Source organism: Stenella coeruleoalba (genome assembly GCF_951394435.1).
Source record: "Stenella coeruleoalba genome assembly, chromosome: 8".
NCBI classification, from domain to species: Eukaryota; Metazoa; Chordata; class Mammalia; order Artiodactyla; family Delphinidae; genus Stenella; species Stenella coeruleoalba.
The window spans coordinates 68,013,581-68,039,794 of NC_137154.1; the positions used below are offsets into that span (position 1 = coordinate 68,013,581).

The window sequence follows — 26,214 nt, forward strand, 5'->3', positions numbered from 1 at the left end:
AAGATGATTTTTCTGAGGGGAAAAAAATTGGGAAAGCCCCTCCAAAGGGGTTTAACTTTCTCCTCATACGTGCTCTGATGCCACATTTGAGAGCCTCAGAGCTGAGCTGTGGAACTGAGGCAATGCACTGCAGACTTAGGATTCTGTGTGGACATCCATGAAGACGTTTGGGGTGCAGCTGTATTTTGAGAGGAGATGATACACTCTAACGGTAACTCCCTTCACAGCCATTAGAATCAGGTGAAAAGCAAATACAACCTTCTTTTCATTTTGAATATCCTTCTGTGTAGAAAGCTGTTTCTCATAAACTCACATTTGAGTCTCCGCTCAGTTATTAAGACACTGCAAACCAGATCACCATTTCTGTTCAAGCGACTGTGGCTGAGGTTCAGTACCATGGACCTTTGAGATCATAGGTAGATGAAAGGGCTTTGAAAATTTTTGTTCAGTCATCGAAAACCTTAATTGCTGAAGTGCAGACTCAGGTTCACTGTAGACCTTGTCTTAGGGTCCAGTGAAGCCACGTGCATGTACAATATGATAACAAAGCACCAACAGCAGTGCACACGTGGTGGCCTCTAACCCATTTCATGATGATAATAATTGATCTGAAGATTCCCTGAAGAAAGGACCAATTATCGCTGACATTCTGCAAGCTGGAACTCCCTGTGGGTTAGACAGAGGCCCTGACTGAAGACTGTCACCGGGAATTTGAAGATGATTCTGGCAGGGATACTCCGGGAACCAGGACCTTTAATCTGATCACATTTAAAACCCATTTCAAGCATGTTAGGTAAATTATGTCAGGGCTCTGGGGAGATATCTCTGGAATCTGAACATTCTCTGGGGATTGCTATTTGACATTTAGAGCAGGTGAGAGTCCTATAGCTTGTGAAGTCATTAAGGTACAATTATGACCAGCTAGACTTTATCCTTTCTGATGTGCCTGCCAGACTTGACAGCTCCGAACAGTTGGTGGGGACCCGAAGACACCTCTTCTTGGTTCCTTGTAGCACAACGAAAATATGCTGCTCCCTGTGGCTAGAGCTGCATGAAAGAAATTTTTTGCTGAGAAAAGGTAGAAGGCCCTCTGTTGATGGTCGCTATTAAGTTAGAAACCTTGGGCCTATTATCGATGACTCCCTAGGTGTACAGAATGGGTAGAATTCCTCTTCTTCTTTTTCTCCTGTTTTTACTTGTGCTTTAATTGGAGGCTGACATTTCTTTATTCCGTCAGATCACTCCTTACCTTAACTCTCATTTGACATCTGGCTAAAATGGTGTCTGTGCTTTTGGAATGCAGGACTGGGGCATGTCTACAGCAGCTTGAGTGACATAGATTAAGGGTCATTCTTTTTATTTGTGGGGATGTATGCATTTCTTTCATGCATGCCTAAGCCTTTGTAATTTAGGGCCTGGCTCCCATACCATATTCATGTTGGCAAAGTAGTTTAAAACAAGTACTTCTTGAGTAGGCAACATAATCTTGCTAAGCACTCTGAGCATCGGGGTCACCCAGGGTCCATCCTGTACTAGCTATGTGATTTAGCACAAGTAATTTAGTTTCTACGCCTCAGTTTCCCCAGCTGCCCATCTGTGAAAAGCAGCTCATTAAAACTACCTCCTAGGGTCATCTTAAGGTGAAATGAGACAGTGCATTTAAAACACAAGTGTGAGGTACAGAGTAAGTCCTTTGTAAGTGGTACTATAATTATTGTTTGGAGTCAATTTCACTAACATAAAATGAATGTATTTTTTATCTCTTTTCCTTGAAAGACTAAATGGTAAATGATATGGATATGAACCTGGAATAGAATTTCTGAATTAATACATCTCTGCTCTCAGGAAATTATCTTATGTTGGTGGCTGTCTTTGGTCTTCCTTAAGTCTTAAGGTGTTCCTTAACTTCTCTTTTTTACTTTGGCTGTGTTTCGAGTTTCCCCCTTAGTTATATGTAAATGTATTTTATCTAACGCTTCATTTTGAAGAAGACAGAAAATGTTTGTATTCTTTAGAAATGCATTAGATAGCAAGTAATAGAAAACCCAGCTACAACAGCTTCAACAAATAGTTTATCATTCTAATATAGCAAGTAGTCCTGAGGTGGGTGATTGCTAGCTTTGGTTAAGAACCTCAGCAATGTTAGGGTCAGTGCTTCTATGATTCTCGAAGATTTTCGAAGATTTCCCTCCTTTTTTCCCCACATGGTTGCAAAATGGCTACTGAATTCCAGACATCACATCCCCATTCAGGTAGGAAGAAAGAAAGAAGGAGGAAGGGGCATGCTGCCTGTCACCCAGTATCATCCCTTATTTCTGCTAGTCTCATTGGCCTAAACTGAATCACATCCTACCTGCAAAGGAGACCAACTGTGATCATCACCTGGAGTTGGACATATTTGCTCTCTAAATAAATATGGTGTTAGTTAGGCAACAGCAGGATGATGAATATTGAGTAGACAAAAATGGTCTTCTGCAGTATTGCAGACCTCAGCTTAGTTTCTGTACCAGCTGCCTTCTGCACTAGAGGAATTAAATGCCGGGGGGAAAACAGTTAATCCTAATCGCTCTAACCCTCCTCCATGTGAACTGAACACGGTTAATGTCTGTATTATTTATTAGGTGCAATGGACAAAGAAGGAAGCATTTGAACCAACCAGTTGCCTGCCCCAGTCTCCATCCTTTGCTTCAGGATGGCTTCCCTTCCCTTGGTTACATCCATCAGGATGGTTGTAGTTTATGATGGATATAATGGATGTGATGTTGGACCATCTTTGACCATGACTGGTTCTCCACCAAAAAACATCCAAACAAGCATGAAGCCTGCTGCTCCCGACTCACCCTCTTGGGACCCTGGGAAGCCCCCTGGTGTATTCTCCTTGCACAGTCTGCATTCATCTAGGTGAGAGCCCACCCTTCCCCACCCCCACCCTCACTCCTACTTTATCAGAAACTGGAGGCTAATTTCCTATTGTCTTATGAACTCCCAAGACTCACTTAGAAATAGGGAAGTATATTGACTCAGTTTCATTATCTAGATTAGTGAGTCAAAGTTGGATAATTCTGTAATAGTTCTAGGGACTAAACCATTCCTAAAATCATCACTCACTGGCCCAATACAAAGTAGCGACTTGCTTATCCTAGTATTGCATCTGAGAAGCAACCTTGAAGTTCCCTTTCCTTTCCTCTATCATTTTCTCGAGGTGAAACAGGCATAACCAGAACTTTAAGGTATTCCTTATACAGCCTAGATGCTTTTCAATTATATTTATGAAAAGACATGGAATCGCTTTTGCTTATCATGCAGCTTGTTACTGACTTTTTCTTTTCTGCATAAAAAGAAAAAAATACCTCTGTAGGCTTCCTATTCAAAGGCACTTAGGCTGAATGGAAGATTTCCTTTTATTATTGTTATTTTTTTCTACTTGCAAAGCCAGGAGTCAGAACCATGGAATCAGAGAATTCAAGTTTCTTTATAGTTCAAGCAGAGTGAGGCAGGGAATGGACAGAAATAGGTCGCATTGTGTTTGAAAGACCAGGACAATGGGGTTTTCTTGGAGTGCTCAGACTCTGATGGATTCTTATTTGCGGGCAGAGTGTTTCAGAAAAGTCAGAAGCCAAGAATTTATAGTATGGCAGCTTGTAAAACATTGAAAAAACATTTACTAGTCTGTGTGTTTTTTCCTAGTAAAAGGAATTTGGCAATTTTCTGTAATCATTTGTCAAGAAGAGCCAAGTGCCTTTTCCCAAGATAATTAGAAGATGAGTTGAATGTGTCTTTTCTGTTGCATGTAGCCCTTGAGCGATCTTTGGACATCACCAGCTCCCCACATGGCTGCGTAATGGAGACAGTAGCCGACCCCTTAGCTGAGATTCCTAGGTCCCAGCCACTGGTTTTGCCAGTAAAGATCATTTGGCAATGACTTTGAGGAAGTCACTTAATCTGAGGGTGTTCTTACCGATAAAACAATGGGTCTGTTTGGCCTCTTCAGCTTCTAAAATCAGGGTGTTGCTCTCACTTTGGGGTGTGCAGTTTTAAGGTAATCTGGGGATTCTTGGGTTATTGCTCTGAGTCTAAACAGATATAAAAATGGGTAAAGAAGAGGTGGAAGCTTCCATGGGCCCCTGTCACTATCTTTGTTTTCCTCTTCTCGCAAGAGACAGGGTAATACCCAGAAAGGCTGTGATTTTTAATTTTGCAGACTAACTCTGAGTGTTGCATGGGCTTTGGTTTCTGTCTTGTTCTTGCTGCCCCTCCACCTGGGATTTAGGGACATCGCCCTTCTCCCTTTCTTCTCAGTTCTTCCCAGAGATTAAGTGCTTTGGATGCTTGTTCTCCACCCAGACATGCCCTCCTGCTTCAGAATACCACTCCCCTCTCCAGGTAGCTTTTCCATTCTCTGAACATAAAGCCAGACTCAGCTAGCTGCCAGATTATTTGATGACATTGATGGACGTCAGGTCGTTAAATGATGCTGAACTTTAGCGAGGGTATTTGCATTTTTAAAGAGCATGGCCCTGAAAAGGATCTCTAGTTTGTGGGATATGTGGAGAAGATAAGAATAACGCTATGTGTAATGCTTTATCCACTTCAAAAGGCGTTCACATTAATCATCATGTTTAGTCACACCAGGAAAATGAACTAAATAGGGATATCCCTCCGGGACTTTATTTATTTCATTTGAGCAGCTGAGACGGGTTGAGCAGATAATGCTCAAGGCCGGCTGGCTAAAAAGTAAAAAACCAAGACCTTGCACCTAAGTCTTCCCATCCTGGGCTCTGGCTTCTGTAAGAAGCACCTCTTCACAAGTGCCACTTCCTTTTCCTCATCTTCCTTTTCCCTATTGAATCAAGTACATTGGCCAAAGGGCCACCACGTATTTAAGGGAGATAAAGAAGAATGTAAAATAAAATGTAAAATCTCTACCCCTTTTGAATCCCTCTTTCGGGTGATTTTTGAGTGTGTGATCTTCCAGACCTTTTTCTACACCATACAGTGTATGTATCTGTATACATATTTTTAAAAAATGAATTGTAGTTGTTTTAAGAAAATCTTTCCCTGTTAGTAAAAAAGACTTGATTTTTCTTAACGGGTGCCTGATATTCTACTGGATGGAGTCACCAGAGGTATTTACCCTTCCTTACTGAAGGGCATTTAGTCTTTCTTTAGGACATCACTACTAAAAACAATGTCGTAGAACATATTATGCCAGTATTTCTGTAGATAGATTCAAAGAAGTGAAATTGCAGAGTCAAAGAAAGTGCCGTCCCATCGTCCTCCAAAGCTATCATCCCCAATTACCCTTCTAGTAGCAGAGTTTGAGTGTGCCCGATTCCCCACATATTCACCAACATTGGGGAATGTGACTCTGGTTTGCCAATTTGATAAACAAAACAGGCTCTCATTTGATTTATATTTCCCTGGTCATGTGAAGGTTGTACATCTTTTTCATAGTTTTTTTTTTTTTGCTATTTGTATGTCTTTTGCTGTGAAGGGCTAGTTCATGTCCTTGTTCCAAATTTCTTTATCAGTACAGTCCTCTCCCTCTCTTTCTCTCTCTCTCTCTCTCTCTCTCCCTCTGTATCCATGGGAGGTTGGTTCCAGCACCCCACTCCTCCCCTTGGAAACCAAAATCATCGGATGCTTAAAACCCTTACATAAAATGGCATATCTTTGCATATAATCTAGGCCATCCTCCCCTATATTTTAAATCACCTCTGGATTACCTGTAATGCCTAATACATTGGAAATGCTATGTAAATAGTTGTAAATACAATGTAAATGCATGTAAATAGCAAGCAGCAAGTTTTGCTTTTTGGAACTTTCTGCAATTTTTTTTTTTGAATCTTTTTGATCCATGGTTGGTTGAATCCACACATACAGAACCTGTGGATATGGAAAGCTGACTGTATTTGTTTTCCTCTGTAAGAGCTCTCTCTGGTCTGTCGTTGGTCTTTTGTTTATGGTATCTTCTGCTACTCAGATGTTTTTAATTTATATGTGGTCAAATCTGTTAGCCTTTTCCTTTATGGCTTTCTAAGCATTGTGCCATCTTTAGGGAGGACTTCTCCCTGCTAAGATTTTGGAAATATTATAATTTTTTTTTCTAGTCCTTTTAAAGTTTTTTTCTTTTGCTTTTGTTTGTTTGTTTGTTTTAGGGTATAGATGCCTGATTCATGTATGACTGTAGGTATACTTCTCATTTTACTATGAAGCGCTAAAAATTAACAGTTATTTAGGAAAGAAAATAAGATATAAAATTGCACCAAAAATAAAATGAAGTCCTAGTTATCCAGGATCTGGAGAGCCATTCGGGGTGAGGTTGGTGATCCAGATCACTCACAGGGTGTTGGGGTCCCTTGAAGCAATTTCCCCACCAAGATCTTAGAAGCTGTAAACTATCGCATGCCCCTACTTTTAAGCCCATCATGATGTGTTTCAGGACCAGTGCATGAGGGTTTAGTGACTAATGAAAGATAATGAGTTAGTCATTTGAATTGGTTCCTTAGTAGACAGTGCAAAAGAACAGGTGTGGGGCTTCCCTGGTGGCACAGTGGTTGAGAGTCCCCCTGCTGATGCAGGGGACACGGGTTCGTGCCCCAGTCCGGGAAGATTCCACATGCCACGGAGTGGCTGGGCCCGTGAGCCATGGCCGCTGAGCCTGCGTGTCTGGAGCCTGTGCTCTGCAACGGAAGAGGCCACAACAGTGAGAAGCCCACGTACCGCAAAACAACAACAACAACAACAACAACAAAAAGAACAGGTGTGATGACCAAGAAGATATTTTCTAGGGGAAGCATCTTGAGATGAAGGGGAAAGTTTAGTGGAGTCTGAGGAAGACCTGCATTTATGCTGGATTGCAGAACTTAGTATATTTCTTCTTGAAGAGAATCCCACTCATAAAGCAGATGCATTGTTGTCAGTGCAGAATGAGAAAATAGCGGAATTCATGAAAAATGTCTTCAAGTCACCCGAGTGTATGAATGACTTAGGGAACATATATAGGTAACTGGCTTAGAGAATTGCTTATAGAGGAAATGAGGTCAGGACAAAAATGCATGCAGAAGGGATTTATCCTCAGCAAGTCTTTCTTAGAAAAACAGAAACCAGATCTTAGGAAGATGGTGGGCTGCAAGGCAGTTGAAGATCACTTGTGAAATTTTGATCTATTTTGAGTCCCCTTTTCTCTGAATCTTTAGATTCACGACAGGGAGCAGAAAAGGATATCGGGATGTGAAGGATGTGGTCATCCCAAGGTCAGAGGTGAGAGCAGGGAGGGAACCAGACCCTGAGCTTTGCCGTGTCTCTGTCAGGATGGAACAGACACGCATAGATGCACGCCACATCACAAAAGGGCGTTCAAAATTTTTTTCAAGAGAAGTCTCTGAAGATTAGATTTTCACTAAACCAATTATAACTTAAACTAAAATCCTTAAACTTAAATCTACTGAAGAGAAACAAGCTGTCCTCGTGAATTAATGCTTGTCTCATCTGACTTGAAGCATAGCTGAAGTAATTTTGCTTGGGGTCCATAATAATCGAGACCTCTGTGAACCAAGACCCTGGGATGTTTGTCCTTGCTGTGGACCTTAGGAGCTGACTAATTTTCCCAAGTCATTTAACCTCTCTGAGCCTCAGCTTCCCCACCTGTAAGATGAGAAATAATGCCTGCTTCAGAGAGTTGCTGTGAAGAAAAAGCTAGCTGGTCCATATAAAAATTACCTGAATAATTTGGAAAATTCTGTGCAGAGGGTGAGATTATAAGGTGTACCAGTGCTACAAATGATCGTGAACCTTTTTTGGCCTTCTTTCCGATATAGGTCAAGTTTCCTCTGATGCCATTGAAGGTTGTATCTTGACTCATTGTACCCTGAAACATCTGGCATTATAGATACATTTTAAAGAACTATGACATTAAAAGGGAAATTTGAATTGTCTTTTCCACACTGTAAATATAGGGGTGATGAGTTAAGCTTTCTGAAGTGAAGATCACATTGTCTACTTTTGTTTATCCCCCAGTGTCCGGCTAGCATAGTGCTGTGCACATAGAAGATGTTAAACAGAGGTTTGGTGATGATCACAGATTATCACTGAACTCTGCTCCAAATTCACCTGCAATGCTGAGAGCTGGGGCGTATCTGTGTCCCTCTTAGAATCTCATAATGCTTCTGTATTGTTTCTGCACCAGCTCAAATTAAAATGCTGGAATTCCAGCTGGAGTGTCAAAAAGTCCCCCCACCTCTCGTTTTGGGCAGATGAAGGGCTGTTTAGAGACAGGCACTAGAGCATCCATCCACCCTTTGGCTGCATTCTCACTTACCTGCTACAAAACCCCATGACTCTTCATTTACTCCAGAGCTGACATTTCCAAAACTAGACCTTGGAGAACTCTATGGGAATTGGATCTTGACAGGCAATTTCTGAACAGGCACTAGTCTTTCTGCTTTCATAGATCCTTAGGAGTTGTTTGCACCTAACACAATCTTGTCAGTTAAAACCTCAAGCCAGCTGAGCCCTGAGGATTCAGGGAGTTGCTGGGGGAAAACTGTCTCTGTTTGCTAACTTGTTTTAACTTCAGCTTCTGAAAGATGGGGGCCAACTCAAATTCTTCCTGCTGCGCTTCTGTTGCTGGGCACCTATCTTTCTTTGTTTCTTGTCTCAGACAGTAAACAGAGGGTAATCGTTGCACAAGCATCCAGTTCTTTTGTGATAGCCTGGGAGCTTCATGCAGGGAGGTCTGAACAGGTTGCAAAAAGGAGGCTGTTGCTGAATGAAAAAGAAACACACACACACACAAGAAACAAAAGGCAAACCCCAAAACACACACAGAAACACAAAACCCCCAAACCTCTTCCTTTCTAGCTTGTTACCCTTTTCCAAGCCTTCTTGAGCCTTACCTGTGAGTGAGTCAGTACCTTGACAGTTTCTGCAGTAATAAGCTGTGGGGTAAGATTGAAACTTGTACACTTGGTGATATCATAGGAAGTTCTTACCTGGGCTTAATAAACGTCAGCCTCATTTGAATGTATTTTTCATAGTCGCTAGAAATCGGGCATGTTCTTAAACTCAAACATTAATGGTTTTGTACTTTTAATATTTTAAAGCAAGGGTTGTAAATCCTTAGCATAAGAAGAAAACTAACAGACAAACCCCAAAGCAGTGGTAGGGTAGTGGAAAGAAAACTGAAGGAGATAGCAGAAGAGCTGAATTATTATCCTAGAGACCATATGTAAAACAAAATAAAATGCTGTTTTGGGGGAAATGTCACAAGTCTCCATGTATATTGAAATTAAAATAATATATTTCTTGACTGTATGACTGCAGAATTTGGCATGAATTTATGGAAGCTACACTCTTCCCCTTTCTGCTTTGCTGATGCCCCCAAAATTGTGAGTCAGCCTATGGGGGAATCTAGCCCGGCTGTCTTGGCTCTGTTGCCCACTGGATTTGGACTCTGCAAGACATCTCCTCTCTCTTGTCCTTGGCTTCCTCCTCAGTATACTGAGAAACAGTTCATATGTTACACTTCTGGTTACTTTCAGATACATAGCTTCACAGTAGCTCTGTGTGATAGGAGAGGTGGAACAGGGTCAGAAAGTTGAAATGTTTTGCCCAGGGTCATAAGCAAGCAGGAGTTCACCTCCTACTCACTTTCCAAATCCAGTTTCTTCAGCTCCACTGCTTGGCTAGGGTTTATTATAAATTGTAAGGACCTGACATTGGGTAATGGACAAAAAACTATGCAAATAAATGGAGTACTTTATTGCCTCATTGTTATTTATTTGAGTAAATATTCATTTACATGTTGCTATTATGTCTCAAAATGTGTAATTGTTTTATTATTGGGAGCGTTAGCACTTTGAAAGGAAAGGCTTTAAATATCTGATAAACATAGCAAATATTGAATAACGTGAAGCATTTTAATGAGTTTCCATTGACTTTAGCTTGCAAATTATCGTAATGGAGTAAAGGAAGGGATTTCTTGTTAGTGAAACTGACAGGAGGACAGTGTGTATGCGTGTGTGTGTGTGTGTGTGTGTGTGAGAGAGAGAGAGAGAAACATCTCCAACCACATTTACAGCTTTTCAGATTCTGTTATTGAATCTGTACAGAGTTGAATAAATAAATGTTAAGAAAATAAAACCTGTTCTTAACAATAAATGTTAAGAAAATAAAATACTTTATCATGTCAAATAAAATGTATGCTTAGGAGTGCCGTTTGAGATAAGTTTTCAGCCTGTCTCTGGATGTAATAGATCGAGAGTCATTTAGCATTGTTGAGCACTCCTGTTGCACAGTTAAACATTATCTATGGTTGAATGGATCATGAAATGCAGTGCGCATAAGGTATGTTTTCTTTCTTCCATTTTTTTCTAAATGTGGGTTCCATCGAAACCTCTCTACGATATTAAAAGTCCTTCTCTGATCTGAATAAATATTTTCTCTTCAGGCAGATCATATATTATAGTTTGACCAAATAAAGGCTTGTGGCGGAGGCACATGAAATGCAGATCCTAGTAAAATAGCACTGGATACAGACCCCCGGGGCAGGTGCGGGCTGTACTTTTGGCGGTGAACCCCTCCTTATGAAAGTCTCTGCCGCAGGGCTTCAGGAGAAGTTGATGTCCTTTTGAATCAAAGTGGCCGTAACATTGCCTCCTCACTTCTTTGCCCTGATCATGGACTGAGATACTCCAGTAGTGCGATACTAACATTCTTGTCTTTAGCTTGTGAAATTCATAATACAATGAAACCTAATGTGAATGAAAACAGAATTGGAACGTTGCTTTTAAAGAAGAGTTTTCTCTACTATATTCTTGTGACTTTTTTCCTTCCAAGAAAAATCATTTTTTACTTTGTTGAATAAAGGTAGTATTGATATGGAACAAAGGGGATTTATAAGAGGAGAAATAATACATTAGACAAGAGTGCATATACAAAACACTAAAGCTGAGATGAATTAACTTGACTAAAGGCTATTATATTACGTTTCTTAAGATCGCCTTCTCTTAGCTTAGTGTCCCTTATCAGACTTCCCTGGTTCTTATCTTTTCGTTTAATTGAATCCTACACATACCAGCTACAGAGCTATAATTTTCCTGAAGCAGCTCTTCCATCCTGATGCTTCCTTAATCAACAAAAATAGGTAGGGAGAAGGTTCCAGAATTGCCTCCAAGCTAAAGTTCATGATCTTCAGTTTGATATTTAAGGCTTGGAGGCCAACCTCTTGAGCTTTATTTACCTCTTTCCCTATCGTGTCCTCTTGCTTCCTCTAGTCCAGCTACACTGGGTCACTGGTTCTTTCATGGCCTTGCACTTTCCCACATCTGTGTTTTCACTTTCTTGGAGTTGGGACCAAAAAGATTCCAATCAATCATTAGAATTCTTTGTGACCCACCTCACATGAGAGTGTAATACCGTGGTGGGCGAGAGCCTGGGCGTTGCAGTCAGACACACCAAGCTGGAATTGTAGTTCTATCATATGTGAATGAGAACGTGGGCAAGAACCTTAAACTCTCCAAACCTCACTTTTATCATGTGAGAAACAGAGGTAGTGATACCTCATGAATTTATCGTGAGAATGAAATAAAATGATATAGGTAAGGCGTATATGATCACAATGCCTGGCATTTAGTAGGCACTCAGTAAAATACTATTAAACGCTTCCTTCTTCATGGAGTTTCTCTATTTTCCATCCTACAAAACAATTAGCCTCCTATTTGAATTCTTACAACACTTTGCATCTTTATAGTATTGCCGTGTTCTGTTAGCATTTTCCTTCCCTTAAGCTCCTTGAAGTTTATCTCTGCTAGATGTTTCATAAATGTTGGTTGAATTAAGTTAGGTTGCTGAACCAGGGCTTAATAACAGTGGGGGTTATATGATTTCATCATAAAATAAATGGGAATTTTAGATAATTAATGGTTCCTAGGTCATGCCAAAACCCAAGCATCACTTTTATAGGGTAATAACTAAAATTGAGCTGAAAATAAGCAGCACTGAAAGCCAGATACTTAAATTATAAATAGCTGGGGAGGACCGAAGAGGTCAAATAGCTGATGCAAGGTCATTCAACATGGAATCATAACCAAGGTATTTGGACATTGCTACCAGTGATTTGATCTGCACTCTTTGTGAAGTTACAAATATTTATTGTAATGGGGATTTCTCTGTGTTTCAGATTCTCATTAAATCATATTAGCAATGCTAGCTTTCTAATCATTTTAACTGACTTACCTGAATCACTGAAATTCTGGTGTAACGGAGTCGGGCAGTCAAGTGAAGCAGCAACTTGCACCCCAACCTGTGCCCGGGAGGAAAGTATAGTCAGCACTCACTGGCTGTCCCTCTACACCTCTCCTCCTCCTCTTATCTATACAGCTGCTCTTTCTCTCTGAATTTCCTTATCTGGTAGGGAATTTGGAGCTGCAAGTCCTGGAACGTATTCAGAATTCTCCAGATTCTTATCTTGAAGTATCAAAGACAAGAAAAACTGTGAAAGTTTTTTTCCAACCTTAATCATGTTCAAATTATCCTCCCTACATCTGCCTCATAAATGTAGGTTTTAATTTAAAAGTATTTTTTATTTCTCCATTAAGGCAGCAGTGAGACATTTTTGAAGAAAGGACAAGATATTAGGGCTCTCTCCAGTTATATCCCACACTCTTGAGCTGTGAAGCATTAGTACTCTTCCTAAAGCATCTGTTTAATCATGACCCTCCCCTGATTCCCACCTCCGCCCCTCCACAAAATCAAAAGGGGAGAAAACCTTTTTCATTTTGCTCCCAGTTAAGTAGATTACAATTGGTAAAGGACTGAGGGTGAAAATGGAATTGCTAAGCAAAGGAACTGACCAGTATTCCAGTATTTCCATATTGCCTTTCTTCTCTTTTAGAGTGACTTCACGAAGGAAGTGAGGGTCATAACTTAAAGAAAGTAACATCATTATCTTTGGTAGACTTTGCAAAATATGTTACTAATGGCTTATGACTTTTGTCAGGATTCATTTTATACTCCCACCTAAGAGGCTAATCTATAGCTGATGATTTTCTTTCTTTCTCCATTTTTAAATTTCAGTCATCTATAGAGGGATTCCAGAGAGTGTCGTTGATAAAGGAGTGATTCTTTCCTTGAGTTAGAAGGGTGCATCTTATGTGCAAATAATGGCATTCATATCAAGCTTATAATTCTCTCCCTGGTAGAATACGAAAACACCACCTTGAGGAGAAAAGATAGCTGCTTCAATTATGGGAAGCCTTTGAAACAGCCCTGGGCCAGCATTTGTGAAACCTGTTCAGAGATGCTCTCTTCTGTCAGTGAAGAGCTGACTCAGATAAGAACTGATCACAATTAAATTAGGCTTCTGTGAGGGAATGTCGGGCTGCCCTGTATGTTCACCATTGATTAGACCTGTGGAAATTCTTATCCTGAAGGCACTCTAGGCCAGGATCCTGAGGAACTCTGCATGTATTAGAAAGGAGAAGCGCTGACTGCGTTAAATGTCTGATGATGCTGCACCGGGAACACGAGACGGGACACCATCACTGTCATCTGCTCACTTTGAGAATCCCGGGAGTTACATTTAGCCCATTTCCTCCCCTCCTCAGTGTTGGATCCTTCTTCTGTTGATCTACATAGGGAAACCTACATACTTGTTTTTGTTCAAAAAAAAAAAAAAAAAAGGCAAACATTCCCCAACTGTCTTTCCCCTGACTCAGACACTGAATGTATGCAAAATTCCCAAATGACTCGAAACGGAAGATTTCACTCCTTTGACTTTTTATTTAGGTTAAGTGGTTGATTATGGTTTTCTTGTCAGGCAGTGGGGTTTTGCAATTGATTGATCGGATGGATGATGGACAGAAGTGATGTATTAGAGTTATTGGGTACTTCCGTGCGTTTGAGTGAGGTGATTGTTTGCCATTATGTAATCTACAACAATCACACCCACTTTCCAAAAGAACTGTGGCTTTTCCAAAAATCTCAGAGGCTTTGCATAGTATATCAGTATATAAATCTGATGTAAAAAAATGTAAGAGCATGGCTTTGAGGAAGGCTAATGTTTTTTATACTTTATTTTAAATTGTGATTTAAAAACATATAACACAATATCTACCACCTTATCAATTTTTTTTTTTTTTTTTTTTTTTTTTGGCGGTACACGGGCCTCTCACTGTTGTGGCCTCTCCTGTTGCGGAGCACAGGCTCCGGACGCGCAGGCTCAGCGGCCATGGCTCACGGGCCCAGCCACTCCGCGGCATGTGGGATCTTCCCGGACCGGGGCACGAACCCGTGTCCCCTGTATCGGCAGGCGGACTCTCAACCACTGTGCCACCAGGGAAGCCCTCAATTTTTAAATATAGTGTTCAGTAGTGTTAAGTGTTTTCACATTGTTTTCTAACTATAGGCTAATTGTATTGAGGAGGTCCTAGTCCAGAAGTAACTGCATACAATATGACAGAGATTGTGAACATGTTGTTAAAAACAAAAAGATTCTGGAACTGAAACTAAAATTAAATCAGTGGAAAAGGAAGAAGCTAGAGCAAGAAGGACATCCCAAAATTGTCCCCAAAATCAAAGTCCAAAGTTTCAAAGGAAGATTGATATGTATTGAATCACATGAGTATATATTCTATATAATCTGTGTCTGAATTGTGAAGGGCAAAAATATACAAATCATTTATTTGTTGGCTTCACTTTTACTTAGTGGAGAGATCAACATTATGATAATCTGGAACAGAACTGACTTTTGGGGGCCATTTTTTAATAAAATCACATCACCAGTAACTCTTCGATGGTAAACCCAGATAACCTTAAACTACCAAATAATGTTTCTTGACTCTTTCTTAGTGACATGTTGAATCCAAATAAACTCTGCAGTGGTAGAGGTAGGGTTGCAGACCATATGGCTTCCATTTGCAATTCTATCAGAGTATGGTAAATAAACATTCTCTTTGTACTTCTAGAAATTATTTTAAAAGATAATAGGTTTATAACTGTTTATTTTTGGTTTAGAGCTTGAGTTCTTATCCTGGCCCTGCCATCAGCAAGCCCACGTGATGAGTATTGAGTTCTGAGCATTATCTTTCGACCTCCATGGCAAGGTTGACGCACCAAACTGTTACCGAGCACAGGTTCACGTGCTCAGTGCACAGTGAGGCCAAACAATACTGAAAAGTCAGAGTTTGGAGCAGAGAAATGTTTATTGCAGGGCCATGCAAGGTGACAGGTGGCTCGTGCCCAAAAAACCTCGAATCCCCCCCAAAGGGTTTCAGCAAAGCATTTTGAAAGGCAAGGTGAGGGAGGGGCATGGTTAGTTGTTGCAAACTTCTTGGTATTGGAATCCTTTTCCAGCTGTTCTTGCACCTGTCCAGGTAGGTCATGTCATGATGCTCCTGTAAACCTCCAACAAGACAAATGTTATTCTCTGTTCTGCAACTTTTTATCTCTATATGAATGGAAAAATGTTACACATTTAAAAGTCAGAACCTTGAGAATGGGCTATCCTGTATATTTCAGGCTATAGGCAACATTCTTTTACAAAAGGTGCATAGCTAGCATGACTAAGCACAGGTAACAGAGTACAAAGGTTAAAGTAAAAGAAACAGATCTAATATGGAGTCAGATTTGTTCTTCCCTATTACAAAACTACCTCTGAAATTCCTTCCTCCTTAACCTCCCTAACTCTGGAAGCACCAGTGTTCAAGTTATCTTAGATAACAAAACAGTGCACAATGTCTGGCCATGTGGTAAGCACTCATTCTGTGTTAGCTGTTATTACCATTTCCCAAGTCAACAAATACTTATTGAATGACTGGCATTTGATCTTGCAGAAAATATGGGAGGCAAAGAGTAGCGATGCCTACAATTCTAGTTAGGAACATTTAATCTAAGTAATTTTTCACTAATATCATTTGTTCTTTCTCCTAAAAACACATAAGTAGTGGAAGGATGGTATTGTAACCTTTGTGAGGCTGAGAGCTAGCACTTCTCTTTTGGATGTGGAAATAGAGGTTTTTGTAAACTATAGTATAGCCTGGTGGATTCGTGAAGCTCAGAACTTAAAGTGCTTGGTATACAGATTTTTCTGTTGCTACATTCTTTATTAATAATATTTACTCTTGTCTGTTCGCATTTACTAATAACACATGGACATTGAAAAGCATGCTTCTGGGCTTAACGTTTGTAATGGTTGGATGAAATTTGCTCATAATGGTCAAACCACTAGGGCTTCTTTCCTTAGTTAAAAAAAGGAAGTGGGAAAGGCATGTTAAACACAACAGAAATCTGTTCTAAAGGAAAATTCAGATCTGAACCCCTTAGGTGGAATGGTTTGATAAAGGTTAAACAAACCTTCTCTCACTCTTGTGGGACTTTAAAGTAAATTTCATCTAAATTCTTGTCAGCTTCCCTGTACAGCTGTCCCTAAACATCTGCCGTGGTTGCTCGGTATGGCGGCTTCCGCCTTTCACAGTTTACACATGCTTGTGTAAACTATTTATTTGTAATACATAATTGGTGGAAAAGTGTAGACTTGGTTTTTAACTACACCGACTCAGGGTGGACTGGAAGAAAGCTCTATTTAACTTCATGGAATGGGAGTAGTTGGTTTAAGCCTTGTTAGACTTGCAGCCCCATTTATTTTCCAGCAACTGTTGATGCAAAGGAGTGTTTAAAAATCTATTTAGGTTCTTGTAGCTTGGGGTAATTTGGGGAGTTGTGCCTGGCCTCTCAATCCAGGACTGGGTTTGAGAACCCTGCCTGGTAGACCACGCTGCTGAGGAAAATGACTCTTTTGAAGCCATGGAAAAGTGAGGCAGCTCAAAGCCTGGGGAGGCTGTGGTCTTCGTAGTCATGCAGAGAAAATTATGTGACCCTTGAGAGAGGTGGCCCTCCATTGACCTGGAAAGATCAATCTCCCAGGGTCTTGGCTCTGTTGGCAGAATAAATGCTTCTGTAAAGAGTGAGATACAACTCAGGTTGCTGGAAAACTGGAGAACATTAGTCCTTGGGAGCAAACAGGGAATCTAGCTGTCAGGGTGACTGATGGTCTTGCCACACGTGAATACTTCCTGGAGAAATCAGGTCAAATGGTTCCACCACCGAGAGGTGAAGGTTTCTTCATTCTGTGTTGTGGGCAGGTAGCTGAGAACCCAGCCAGGTTCACACTGTGGGGATGGAGGCCAACCCGTCCCTCACAGAGGGGAGCTCAATTCTTAGTACCAGACACTCAGAGCTGTTCTCCCTGGGTCAATATCCTGTGAACATCTCAAGGGCAGCAGAAGAGCTCTGTGCAGTGTCTCTTCCATGAACCATTCTTCTTGGGAGTCGTTTTATTGTATATACTTGCTACTACCCTTCTCAATATAATTGCCCTCGTTGCCCTAGTCCAGTTGCAACCTCAGCATTAATTGATATCTTACTCCTGATGCTAATTCTTTGTTTGGGAGCCTGTCTTGTGTCTTGTAGGATGTTTAGCATCATCCCTGGCCCATGCCCACCAAATGCTAGTAGCACCTCTCTCCTCATTGTGACAATGAAAAATGTCTGCAGACACTGCCAAATGTACTCTGGGGACAAAATAGTCCCCAGTTGCGAACCACTGCTCTAATTCCATGGTTTCATAAGACATTTATAGTTTATCCAACAGCAAGTATTGGGGACCTGTTATGTGCCAAACACTAGGTTTGGTGTGGGACAAGAATGATGACCCTAAGAGATGGTCCCTTCCTTCATATAGTTTATAGTCCAGTTGGGAGAGCACATATTAATCAAATGGTCTTTTTTTTAAAAATAAATTTATTTATTTTTTACTTAAAGAAATTTTTTTAACATCTTTATTGGAGTATAATTGCTTTACAATGATGTGTTAGTTTCTGTTTTATAAAAAAGTGAATCAGTTATACATATACATATGTTCCCATATCTCTTCCCTCTTGCGTCTCCCTCCCTCCCACCCTCCCTATCCCACCCCTCCAGGCGGTCACAAAACACCGAGCTGATCTCCCTGTGCTATGCGGCTGCTTCCCACTAGCTATCTACCTTACGTTTGGTAGTGTATATATGTCCATGCCTCGCTCCCGCTTTGTCACAGCTTAACCTTCCCCCTCCCACAAGTCCATTCTCTAGTAGGTCTGTGTCTTTATTCCTGTCTTACCCCTAGGTTCTTCATGACATTTTTTCCCCCTTAAATTCCATATATATGTGTTAGCATACGGTATATGTCTTTATCTTTCTGACTTACTTCACTCTGTATGACAGACTCTAGGTCTATCCACCTCATTACAAATAGCTCAATGTCGTTTCTTTTAATGGCTGAGTAATATTCCATTGTATATATGTGCCACATCTTCTTTATCCATTCATCAGATGATGGGCACGTAGGTTTCTTCCATCTCCGGGCTATTGTAAATAGAGCTGCAATGAACATTTGGTACATGACTCTTTTTGAATTATGGTTTTCTCAGGGTATATGCCCAGTAGTGGGATTGCTGGATCATATGATAGTTCTATTTGTAGTTTTTTAAGGAACCTACATACTGTTCTCCATAGTGGCTGTAACAATTCACATTCCCACCAGCAGTGCAAGAGTGTTCCCTTTTCTCCACACCCTCTCCAGCATTTATTGTTTCTAGATTTTTTGATGATGGCCATTCTGACTGGTGTGAGATGATATCTCATTGTAGTTTTGATTTGCATTTCTCTAATGATTAATGATGTTGAGCATTCTTTCATGTGTTTGTTGGCAGTCTGCATATCTTCTTTGGAGAAATGTCTAGTTAGGTCTTCTGCCCATTTTTGGATTGGGTTGTTTGTTTTTTTTTGATATTGAGCTGCATGAGCTGCTTGTAAATTTTGGAGATTAATCCTTTGTCAGTTGCTTCATTTGCAAATATTTTCTCCCATTCTGAGGTTGTCTTTTGGTCTTGTTTATGGTTTCCTTTGCTGTGCAAAAGCTTTTAAGTTTCATTAGGTCCCATTTGTTTATTTTTGTTTTTATTTCCATTTCTCTAGGAGGTGGGTCAAAAAGGATCTTGCTGTGATTTATGTCATAGAGTGTTCTGCCTATGTTTTCCTCTAAGAGTTTGATAGTTTCTGGCCTTACATTTAGGTCTTTAATCCATTTTGAGCTTATTTTTGTGTATGGTGTTAGGGAGTGATCTAATCCCATACTTTTACACGTACCTGTCCAGTTTTCCCAGCACCACTTATTGAAGAGGCTGTCCTTTCTCCACTGTACATTCCTGCCTCCTTTATCAAAGATAAGGTGACCATATGTGTGTGGGTTTATCTCTGGGCTTTCTATCCTGTTCTGTTGATCTATATTTCTGGTTTGGTGCCAGTACCATACTGTCTTCATTACTGTAGCTTTGTAGTATAGTGTGAAGTCAAGGAGCCTGATTCCTCCAGCTCCGTTTTTTGTTCTCAATATTGCTTTGGCTATTCGGGGTCTTTAGTGTTTCCATACAAATTGTGAAAGTTTTTGTTCCAAGTCTGTGAAAAATGCCAGTGGTAGTTTGATAGGGATTGCATTGAACCTGTAGATTGCTTTGGGTAGTAGAGTCATTTTCACAGTGTTGATTCTTCCAATCCAAGAACATGGTATATCTCTCCATCTATTTGTATCATCTTTAATTTCTTTCATCAGTGTCTTATAATTTTCTGCATACAGGTCTTTTGTCTCCTTAGGTAGGTTTATTGCTAGATATTTTATTCTTTTTGTTGCAGTGGTAAATGGGAGTGTTTTCTTGATTTCACTTTCAGATTTTTCATCATTAGTGTACAGGAATGCATGAGATTTCTGTGCATTAATTTTGTATCCTGCTACTTTACCAAATTCATTGATTAGCTCTAGTAGTTTTTTGGTAGCATGTTTAGGATTCTCTATGTATAGTATCATGTCATCTGCAAACAGTGACAGCTTTACTTCTTCTTTGCTGATTTGGATTCCTTTTATTTCCTTTTCTTCTCTGATTGCTGTGGCTAAAACTTCCAAAACTATGTTGAATAAGAGTGGTGAGAGTGGGCATCCTTGTCCCTTTCCTGATCTTAGTGGAAATGCTTTCAGGTTTTCACTATTGAGGATGATGTTGGCTGTGGGTTTGTCATATATGGCCTTTATTATGTTGAGGAAAGTTCCCTCTATGCCTACTTTCTGCAGAGTTTTTATCATAAATGGGTGTTGAATTTTGTCCAAAGCTTTCTCTGCATCTATTGAGATGATAATATGGTTTTTCTCCTTCAATTTGTTAATATGGTGTATCACGTTGATTGATTTGCGTACATTGAAGAATCCTTGCATTCCTGGAATAAACCCCACTTGATCATGGTGTATGATCCGTTTAATGTGCTGTTGGATTCTGTTTGCTAGTATTTTGTTGAGGATTTTTGCATCTATGTTCATCAGTGAGATTGGCCTGCAGTTTTCTTTCTTTGTGACATCCTTGTCTGGTTTTGGTATCAGGGTGATGGTGGCCTCGTAGAATGAGTTTGGGAGTGTTCCTCCCTGTGCTATATTTTGGAAGAGTTTGGGAAGGATAGGTGTTATCTCTTCTCGAAATGTTTGATAGAATTTGCCTGTGAAGCCATCTGGTCCTGGGCTTTTGTTTGTTGGAAGATTTTTAATCACAGTTTCAATTTCAGTGCTTGTGATTGGTCTATTCATATTTTCTATTTCTTCCTGATTCAGTCTTGGCAGGTTGTGCATTTCTAAGAATTTGTCCACTGCTTCCAGGTTGTCCATTTTATTGTCATAGAGTTGCTTGTAGTAATCTCTCATGATCTTTTGTATTTCTGCAGTGTCAGTTGTTACTTCTCCTTTTTCATTTCTAATTCTATTGATTTGAGTCTTCTCCCTTTTTTTCTTGATGAGTCTGGCTAATGGTTTATCAATTTTGTTTATCTTCTCAAAGAACCAGCTTTTAGTTTTATTGATCTTTGCTATCGTTTCCTTCATTTCTTTTTCATTTATTTCTGATATAATTTTTATGATTTCTTTCCTTCTGCTAACTTTGAGGTTTTTTGTTCTTCTTTCTCTAATTGCTTTAGGTGCAAGGTTAAGTTGTTTATTGGAGATGTTTCCTGTTTCTTAAGGTAGGATTGTATTGCTATAAACTTCCTTCTTAGAACTGCTTTTGCTGCATCCCATAGATTTTGGGTCGTCATGTCTCCATTGTCATTTGTTTGTAGGTATTATTTTATTTCCTCTTTGATTTCCTCAGTGATCACTTCGTTATTAACTAGTGTATTGTTTAGTCTCCATGTGTTTGTATTTTTTACAGTTCTTTTCCTGTAATTTATATCTAGTCTCATAGTGTTGTGGTCAGAAAGGATACTTGATATGATTTCAATTTTCTTAAGTTTACCAAGGCTTGATTTGTGACCCAAGATATGATTGGTCCTGGAGAATGTTTCATGAGCACTTGAGAAAAACGTGTATTCTGTTGTTTTGGATGGAATGTCCTATAAATATCAATTAAGTCCATCTTATTTAATGTATCATGTAAAGCTTGTGTTTCCTTATTTATTTTAATTTTGGATGATCTGTCCATTGGTGAAAGTGGGGTGTTAAAGTCCCCTACTATGAATATGTTACTGTCGATTTCCCCTTTTATGGCTGTTAGTATTTGCCTTATGTATTGAGGTGCTCCTATGTTGGGTGCATAAATATTTACAATTGTTATATCTTCTTCTTGGATCGATCTCTTGATCATTAGGTAGTGTCCTTCTTTGTCTCTTCTAATATTTTATTATTTTATGATGTTAAAGTCTATTTTGTCTGATATGAGAATTGCTACTCCAGCTTTCTTTTGGTTTCCATTTGCATGAAATATCTTTTTCTATCCCCTTACTTTCAGTCTGTGTGTCTCTCTAGGTCTGAGGTGGGTCTCTTATAGACAGCAAATATATGGGTCTTGTTTTTGTATCCATTCAGCCAATCTTTGCCTTTTGGTGGGAGCATTTAGTGCATTTACATTTAAGGTAATTAATGATATGTATGTTCCTATTCCCATTTTCTTTACTGTTTTGGGTTTGTTATTGTAGGTCTTTTCCTTCTCTTGCGTTTCTTGCCTAGAGAAGTTCCTTTAGCAGTTGTTGTAAAGCTGTTTTGGTGGTGCTGAACTCTCTCAGGTTTTGCTTGTCTGTAAAGGTTTTAATTTCTCCATCAAATCTGAATGAGATCCTTGCTGGGTAGAGTACTCTTGGTTGCAGGTTTTTCTCCTTCATCACTTTAAATATGTCCTGCCAGTCACTTCTGCCTTGCAGAGTTTCTGCTGAAAGATCAGCTGTTATCCTTATGGGGATTCCCTTGTGTGTTATTTTTGCCTTGCTGCTTTTAATATGTTTTCTTTGTATTTAATTTTTGACAGTTTGATTAATATATGTCTTGGCACATTTCTCCTTGGATTTATCCTGTATGAGACTCTCTGTGCTTCCTGGACTTGATTAACTATTTCCTTTCCCACATTAGGGATGTTTTCAACTATAATCCGTTCAAATATTTTCTGAGTCCCTTTCTTTTTCTTTTCTTCTTCTGGAACCCCTATAAATCGAATGTTGGTGCATTTAATGTTGTCCCAGAGGTCTCTGAGACTGTCCTCAGTTCTTTTCATTCTTTTTTCTTTATTCTGCTCTGCAGTAGTTATTTCCACTATTTTATCTTCCAGGTCACTTATCCATTCTCCTGCCTCAGTTATTCTGCTATTGATCTCATCTAGAGTATTTTTAATTTCATTTATTGTGTTATGCATCGTTGTTTGCTTCATCTTTAGTTCTTCTAGGTCCTTGTTAAATGTTTCTTGCATTTTGTCTATGCTATTTCCAAGACTTTGGATCATCTTTACTATCATTATTCTGAATTCTTTTTCAGGTAGACTGCCTATTTCCTCTTCATTTGTTACGTCTGGTGGGTTTTTATCTTGCTCCTTCATCTGCTGTGTGTTTTTCTGTCTTCTCATTTTGCTTATCTTACTGTGTTTGGGGTCTCCTTTTTGCAGCCTGCAGTTTCGTAGTTCCCGTTGTTTTTGGTGTCTGTCCCCAGTGGCTAAGGTTGGTTCAGTGGGTTGTGTAGGCTTCCTGGTGGAGGGGACTAGTGCCTGTGTTCTGGTGGATGAGGCTGGATCTTGTCTTTCTGGTGGGCAGGTCCACGTCTGGTGGTGTGTTTTGGGGTGTCTGTGGCCTTATTATGATTTTAGGCAGCCTCTCTGCTAATGGGTGGGGTTGTGCTCCTGTCTTGCTAGTTGTTTGGCATAGGATGCCCAGCACTGCAGCTTGCTGGTCATTGAGTGAAGCTGGGTGCTGGTGTTGAGATGGAGATCTCTGGGAGATTTTCGCCGTTTGATATGATGTGGAGCTGGGAGGTCTCTTGTGGACCAGTGTCCTGACGTTGGCTCTCCCACTTCAGAGGCACAGCACTGAGTCCTGGCTGCAGCACCAAGAGCCTTTCATCCACATGGCTCAGAATAAAAGGGAGAAAAAGTAGAAAGAAAGAATTAGTAGAAGTAGAAAGAAAGAAAGAAAGGAGGGAGGGAGGAAGGAAGGAGGGAAGGAAGGAAAAAAGAAAGAAGATAAAGTAAAATAAAATAAAATATAATAAAGTTATTAAAATAAAAAATAATTATTAAGAAAAAAATTAAAACAAAAACAAAAAATGGACGGATAGAACCCTAGGACAAATGGTTGAAGCAAAGCTATACAGACAAAATCTCACACAGAAGCATACACATACACACTCACAAAAAGAGGAAAAGGGGAAAAAATCATAAATCTTGCTCTCAAAGTCCACCTCCTTAATTTGGGATGATTCGTTGTCTATTCATGTATTCCACAGATGCAGGTACATGAAGTTGATTGTGGAGCTTTAATCCGCTGCTTCTGAGGCTGCTGAGAGAGATTTCCCTTTCTCTTCTTTGTTCTCACAGCTCCCAGGGCCTCAGCTTTGGATTTGGCCCCGCCTCTGCATGTAGGTCGCCGGAGGGCGTCTGTTCTTCACTCAGACAGGACGGAGTTAAAGGAGCTGCTGATTCGTGGGCTCTGGCTCCCTCAGGCTGGGGGAGGGAGGGGCACGGAGTGCGGGGCGGGCCTGCGGCGGCAGAGGCCGGCGTGACGTTGCACCAGCCTGAGGCGCGCCGTGCGTTGTCCCGGGTGAGTTGTCCCTGGGTCCCGGGACCCTGGCAGTGGCGGGCTGCACAGGCTCCCCGGGAAGCGGGGTGTGGAGAGTGACCTGTGCTCGCACACAGGCTTCTTGGTGGCGGCAGCAGCGGCCTTAGCGTCTCATGCCCGTCTCTGGGGCCCGCGCTTTTAGCCGCAGCTCGCGCCCATCTCTGGAGCTCCTTTAAGCAGCGTTCTTAATCCCCTCTCCTCGCGCAGCAGGAAACAAAGAGGGAAGAAAAAGTCTCTTGCCTCTTCGGCAGGTCCAGACTTTTCCCCGGACTCCCTCCTGGCCAGCCGCGGCGCACTAACCCCTTCAGGCTGTGTTCACGCCGCCAACCCCAGTCCTCTCCCTGTCCTCCTACCGAAGCCCGAGCCTCAGCTCCCAGCGCCGCCCGCCCCGGCGGGTGAGCAGACAAGCCTCTAGGGCTGGTGAGTGCCGGTCGGCCCTGATCCTCTGTGCGGGAATCTCTTTGCTTTCCCCCCACACCCCTGTTGCTGTGCTCTCCTCCGCGGTTCTGTAGCTTTCCCCCTCCGACCCCCGCAGTCTCCGCCCGCGAAGGGGCTTCCTAGTGTGTGGAAACGTTTCTTCCTTCACAGCTCCCTCCCACAGGTGCAGGTCCCGTCCCTACCCTTTTGTCTCTGTTTATTCTTTTTTCTTTTGCCCTAACCAGGTACGTGGGGGAATTTCTTGCCTTTTGGGAGGTCTGAGGTCTTCTCCCAGCGTTCAGTAGGTGTTCTGTAGGAGTTGTTCCACGTGTAGATGTATTTCTGGCGTATCTGTGGCGAGGAAGGTGATCTCTGCGTCTTACTCTTCCGCCATCTTCCCGGAAGCCCTCCAAATGGTCTTATTAAAATATAATTAAAATGGTAATAACTGTGATGAAAGAAATGTTCTGGGTGCTCTGAGGACCAATAGCAACAAGCCACAGCTAGTCTTGGTGATCGGAGAAATGTGCCTGGAGGGATACAGAAGCTGTGGTGACTGGGAACGTGTTTCCTGATGGAGATGGGGCTGGGAAGAGTTAAACTCAGGGGCAACAGCATGTACAAAGTGTGTGGGGCAGGAGGTGATCTGCCAGGAACAAGAAAAAGGCCAGTGTGGCTAAATGCAGAGTGGTTAGAGATGAGTCCAGAAAAGAAGCGAGGGCCACATTCAGCAGAACCTTCTCAGGCATTTTTAACAGTTTTGGTCTTTATTATCCTGAAAGCACAGGAAATGTGCCCTCAGTGGCACCCTCATTCTCGTCAGCCGTTAGTGAACTTTAATCTGCAGCTCCAAAGTCCTGGATTTGAACTCGCTGCATTCTTACAACATTCACTTTCTTTCTTTCTTTTTTTTTTTCTTTTCACTGTCTTTTTGAACCTACTACATTTGACTGGTTTTCCACTTCTGGCTCTCAGGTTCCAAAATGATACGAGGGTCCCAAGAAGCGGGGTGAGGGGATGTCCCAGGAAACCATTTCATTAGCCACGCCCACCACTTTGGGTCCTAATTCTTCCAAAATTGTAATGTGCAGCAGTATTGACAGAGATGCAGAAAGTAGCAGTTTAGCATCTCTCAGGGTGACTCCACTGACCAGCCTTGTCCGTGTGTGCTTAGTAGCTATTCTCCAAAGATAGGACCTACCCTTGGCCTTTTGGCTCCATTCGAGGGGGCACAGTTCTTATCAAGCCAGCTCTGAGGCACTGGGTGCTTACACCTAGTCCTTTTACAAGTGCTTTGGGATAGTAACCCCGCCCTGGACCTAATATGTTAGGCTAAGGTTGGTTATGCTGAAAATTACTATCTAGGTGCTCCGAGGTTCTTTGACAACTCCTTCCATGTGGATGTACAGAAATGGTACAAATATCTCATCCCTCTCAGGAAATATGTTTTCTTTAGTGAACGTGAAGACCCCACTGACACATGATTCTGAATCCTTGGCCTTCTCAGTTGAGATGGAGGGAAGTTGATGCTCAGCTGTCCTTGATGACCTGTTATTAGGAAGACTCTGGGTAGTGGGGATTGAACCTGTGACCTTGGTCTCATTAGCACTGGGTACTAATCCAAGCAATGTCAGT

The 26,214-nt window shown here is 41.1% G+C and overlaps 1 protein-coding gene across 9 annotated transcripts in view; it reads left to right on the forward strand.

Moving 5' to 3' along the window:
* The window catches only part of FAT3 (FAT atypical cadherin 3), a 697,691-nt gene that overhangs the window by 98,229 nt on the left and 573,248 nt on the right, over positions 1–26,214 (forward strand). For 6 of the 9 annotated variants that reach the window (XM_079929092.1, XM_079929095.1, XM_079929096.1 and 3 more), the window contains exon 1: positions 24,102–24,144. The exons of 1 other annotated variant lie outside the window; for it this stretch is intronic. The gene's annotated coding sequence lies outside the window, so the exon portion shown is untranslated. Of the gene's footprint in view, positions 1–24,101; positions 24,145–24,519; positions 24,583–26,214 lie in introns of those variants that run through there. 2 more of the 9 variants (XM_079929100.1, XM_079929093.1) reach the window with 1 other exon arrangement.